Consider the following 5377-nt stretch of genomic DNA (forward strand, 5'->3'; position numbering starts at 1 on the left):
AGTATGAGGAACGGATCTTTAGATGATGCAATGTCATATTGTGCTGCGTTGCACTGAAGATCTCGAGTACCAGTATGGTGTAGTGGTTAGATTGTCAGACTAAGAGCTGGGAGGCCAGGGTTTGAAATAAAGTAAGATCAACCTTTCCTGTGTCTTCAAAAAACTCTGAAGTAATTCAAAAGCACCTTGAGAATGAAGGAGAAAAACAGAAGCCTCTTCCACAGGGGGGAAAATCTGATAAACTGGAAGACAGGTTTTAGTACAGTGCTAGTTTTAACTATGGCTTTTTCAGTCACAGTTTGTTCAATCATGGTTTGCTCAACAATCCACAAATTGATTTTACAATGAATTTTTGTTTATGTTTTTAAATTGGAGACCTTTTAGGTAACAAGCAACTAACAGCAACAACAATAATAACAGAAATTGTTTTTAATTGTTTTATATCTGGACTTGTTTTAACTGTTTTTATTGTTGATGTTTTTGCTGTGAAATTGCTTTGAGATATTTTATGGGAAGCAATAAACTGAATGAAATAAATAAAGACAGAGTGAGTTGCCAGCAAGCTTTATCTAAAGCTGTGTTTGTTTTCCTCATGCCCCTTGCCTCATGCCTTTGTAGCTTGACAAGCATCTGTGCATCATGGGGGGAGAGACCAGTGAACAGGGGATTCACACCTGGCAGACCATGTACGGCTGTGAGGTGGGCCCAGAGGGGCGCAGAGGAGGGTATATCCAGCACAGCTACAACGGGAGGGACTTCCTCAGCCTCGACAAGGAGACCCTCACCTGGACGGCGGCCCAGCCGGAGGCCCAAGTGACCAAGAGGTCGTGGGATAGAGACAGGGCTTTTACCCAGCACTGGAAGGCCTCCCTGGAGGAGGAATGCATTGAGTGGCTGGAGGGTTACCTGCACTACGGGAAGGAGGTTCTGCAGAGGACAGAGCCACCAGTGGTGAAGGTGACGCGCCAGGTGCACTCAGATGGCATGGAGACCCTCGTCTGCCGAGCCCACGGCTTCTACCCCAAGGAGATCGATGCTAACTGGAGGAAGGACGGAGAGGTCTGGGAGGAGGGCACCTTCAGACGGGACTTACCATGCCTTGGTTGGCATCCAGATCAACCCAAAGGACAGGGACCTTTATCAGTGTCATGTGGAGCATGACGGCCTAAAGGAGCCTCTGGATGTGGCCTGGGAGGAGCCTGCCTCCAACATAGCACCCATTATTGGGTGTGTTCTGGGGGCCATCCTGCTGGGAGCAGCTGCAATTGCTGGGATCATGTTGTACAGAAAATGGCAGTCAGGATTCAAAGAAGCGCCAACAAGTGGCCAAGGGTCTGACAACCAAGGGTCTGACAACTCCAGCAAGGGGAGCAACCTGGCCATCTAGCAGCCCCAAAGCAGTATGACCAACAATGTCAGCACAACGCAGACAGCAGGGCTCCCAGTGCGAGAGGCGAGAGAGTAAGAATGGATCCTCTTCCTCTTTCCCAAAGCATTTTAACTGTACTTTTTAACTTATTATAACTTAATTGGATTTTTGCACTGTATTGTTTTTCTTACTGTATTTATTGTACTTTTTGCTGTTCACTGCCCAGAGAGCTATCGCTAGTCGGGCGGGATATAAGCCTAATAAATAAATAAATAAATAAATAAATAAAGCAAACCATGGCAAAACTAGGCTGTTGGGTTAAGACACAATGGCAAGTCATTGTGAATACTGTAAACCGCCCAGAGAGCTTCGGCTATGGGGCGGTATACAAGTGCAATAAATAAATAAATACAGACCGCATTTTATAAGCCAACAACAAAACCACAGCTTCACACTGTGGTTTGTGGCAGAAAACAAACCATGATTAGTCTGCTGGGTTGGGTTCACATGTTCAAACAAGCCATGGGTAGGTATGGCTTTGCATTATGTGTGAACCGGGCCAAAGTGTAATCTGCTCCAAAGACAAGCAACTTCAAAACAGAATGAGCAAGACTGCTTTAGCTTCTATCGCTATTTCTAAAGCAAAGGCAGCAAGCGGGGGAAGATCATATCACTCAAGCACTCATTCATTCAAAGTTCAAGAGATAGCTCTGATTAGCTAGAACGAAGGCAAGAGCTGAGCACACTCCTCCTTGGTGCTTATTCCACATTTCACTTTGGAATCTGAAGTGCCTCTGAAGCATTTGGAGAGTAGCCAGGGATGGTTCATATGCAAATGATGAGAGTCAAGCTGCACTTCTCAAAATGATATTTCTCCCCCCGTACTATGTTGTGATCAGAAGAAAACAAGGGAAGCCTCATCCTTTATGAACAATGTGGCTTTGTTGGTTAATTAAAGGTGGGTTAACCTCCTCACCCACATTGTGGACATTTGTCCCAGTTATGCTGTATTGCTGGGATGAGGGCAGAGGCTTTGCTGAAAAGTGAGCAGCTTCACTATTCCCATCTTTTTCATACTATCACATGGAGCCTCACGGGTTGGGTTTTGCTGGTTCTAAAATGGTAACATCATCATTTAGGTCAGGGGTGGTCAACCTGCAGCCCTCCATATGTTGTTGGACTCCAGCTCTCATCATCTCTGGTCCAGAGCTTGGAAAAGTTACTTTTTTGAACTCCAACTCCCATCAGCCCCAGCCAGCATGGCCACTGGATTGGGCTGATAGGAGTTGTAGTTCAAAAAAGTAACTTTTCCAAGCTGTGCTCTGGTCATTGTCCATACTGGCTGGGTCTGATGGGGGTTAGAGTCCAACAGCATTGCCCACCCCTTGTTTAGAGGTCACTGTACCCTTCCCTCTTGGTTTCAGACCAAATTCATCTGTGGGACAAACTATAGCTCAACATTTTGTGCAACCAGTCATCTTGTAATGACTTGCTTCTGAAAGATAAAAGAACCCTCCAAATAATAGAAGGGTGGAAGGAGGAGGAAGAGGGAGGGTGAGACACCTGGGTACTAAACTCACACCACAATTTTACCAATGTCAATTCAGAAGCTGAACTGAAATCAGTTCAGTTTATTATGCAACAACCATGGCTTTTTGCATGCACGTCAAAAGAAAGACACACAGGAAAAGCATTAAAACCATGATTACAAAGAAGAAATAAATAATTCAGGAGTATAAACATACAACAATACTGCTAAAATTGATAATTGAAATCAATGGGATTTACTTCCAGGGATGTATGGATATGCTTGCAAGTGTACCATGTTGATGGATTCTAGTGCAATTTACTGAATTAAGCTCAGTGTTTGATTCAAGTTTGCAATCTGCAAACTCCTATTGGTTTTGTCTGTAAACACAACGTAATTCCCTATGTTGCTTCATTTCCTCCCAATAACATTCCTCAAGGCATTCCAATTCCTCTGCCACTAAATTGTACCAGGGTTTACAGCAGATTTGTACGTTCAGTAGCTGATTTAAAATACAAGTAATGGCAAATCTATTGCCTTTGGTGACAGGTTACACCAGTGACTGATCACCTCTTTCTTAAAAAAGAAAGAAAAACCATGTCATTTTTGATCTACTTTTCATTTGTGTTGGTTTACCCACTCGTCTTTCTTCAACCAGACAAATTCCTCATTGATTTCATTACATCTCAAACTATATTTGCAGTGTTCCATTCCTATGTTCCTATAGATAACATAAATATTTTTCCCTCATGCTTAATTCCCCCCTCCTTCCATGGTTCCTTTGCATTCATTACATCTTTGTAGGCAACATCTAGTTAAGAAAGAAAGAAAGAAAGAAAGAAAGAAAGAAAGAAAGAAAGAAAGAAAGAAAGAAAGAAAGAAAGAAAGAAAGAAAGAAAGAAAGAAAGAAATATTATTTAGAAGGCCAGATAATGAAAGCCAATCATGCACCTATCCAAGCACAGAGTGGATGGGATGCAAGTTGCCAATTCAAGAGATGGGAGATGGGGAACCCGTGGCCTTTCTGATGTTGTTGGACTCCATATCCCATCAGTTCCAGCCAGCCAGCATATCCAATGGTCTGTGTTACAGTTAACTTTTCTTTTTAGGAGGGTTTGGCAACCTTCAGCAGCTGGGGTTCCTTCACAGTTCCAAGTCTGCCTCAGGGTTTTAGATGAGACCTGCTGAGGCTGTTATCCCTACAGAATGTCCCAAGCTCATCTCATCATCAGGAACTTGAGTTTCAAATAATATTGCTTACACACTTCCTTGAATCAATTCTTATAACATTTACTTTTTCTCCTAGTCTCCCGCTCTGCAGAGCGATAGAGTTCTGACACTCACACTCTCTGTCTTATTTCGTATCCCTTCTCTTTTTTTTAGTTTTCCTTCCCCCCTGATGCCACAGGCTTTGAGCTGCGAGCCTCCATAGGCTGGGGAGTTTTCCAACTATATGGCTGCTACTCTCCCTTTTGCTGTTTGTCTGGGCTTTTATCTGACAAAAAGGGTGAGTTGGATGCTCCTGTTTCCATCCCTTCCTACGTCAGCCCATTGGCTGTAGCTCAGCAGTGGAGCATCTGCCTTGCATGCAGAAAGCCTCAGGTTCAATCCACAGCATCTCCAGGTAAGGCCGGGGGAGACCCCTTTCTCCTGGGCAGATTGGACCAGAGTGTTACTTCAATTCCCCCCCATTTGAAAATCCCATGCTTCACTTTGAAAGCCCAAAAACAGGGGCTTCAAAAGGAAGCCACCGCCGAGATCACTTTGCCATCAGGTGACTGACAGGTGGCCAGCCCTCCAGGGGTTGGGGAGATGATGATCTGGCCATCTGGCCAGAAAAGATTCCCCACAATTGGTGTATGCGCAGGAGTGTAGAAACCTTTGACTTTGTGTGTGGCTGGACTGTCGGCTACTGTTCAAAGGTGAGAGTTGTACTTGTTGCTCCACCCACTTCTGTATCTGGCCCGCCCACTTCTGTATCTGGCCCTGCCCACCACTGGCATGCAGCCCCTGGATAGTTGCCCAGAAGGCAATGTGGACCTTGGTCTGAAAATCTTCCCCACTCCTGGCATATTGGTTCAGGAAGTGGAAGCAATTTTCTTCCCCATCCCTATGCAGAGGCACCCGGTCCTTAAATCATAATGTATTTCATATTAAGAACATAAGAACATAAGAAGAGCCTGCTGGATCAGGCCAGTGGCCCATCTAGTCCAGCATCCTGTTCTCACAGTGGCCAACCAGGTGCCTGGGGGAAGCCCGCAAGCAGGACCCGAGTGCAAGAACACTCTCCCCTCCTGAGGCTTCCGGCAACTGGTTTTCAGAAGCATGCTGCCTCTGACTAGGGTGGCACAGCACAGCCATCATGGCTAGTAGCCATTGATAGCCCTGTCCTCCATGAATTTGTCTAATCTTCTTTTAAAGCCATCCAAGCTGGTGGCCATTACTGCATCTTGTGGGAGCAAATTCCATAGTTTAACTAT

The 5377-nt window shown here is 45.0% G+C and overlaps 1 pseudogene; it reads left to right on the forward strand.

Moving 5' to 3' along the window:
• The first annotated feature begins 657 nt into the window (after positions 1 to 657).
• LOC133370341 (class I histocompatibility antigen, Gogo-OKO alpha chain-like) lies at positions 658 to 1402 on the forward strand (annotated as a pseudogene).
• The last annotated feature ends 3975 nt before the right edge of the window (positions 1403 to 5377 follow it).

This window comes from Rhineura floridana, chromosome 15, assembly GCF_030035675.1.
Source record: "Rhineura floridana isolate rRhiFlo1 chromosome 15, rRhiFlo1.hap2, whole genome shotgun sequence".
NCBI classification, from domain to species: Eukaryota; Metazoa; Chordata; class Lepidosauria; order Squamata; family Rhineuridae; genus Rhineura; species Rhineura floridana.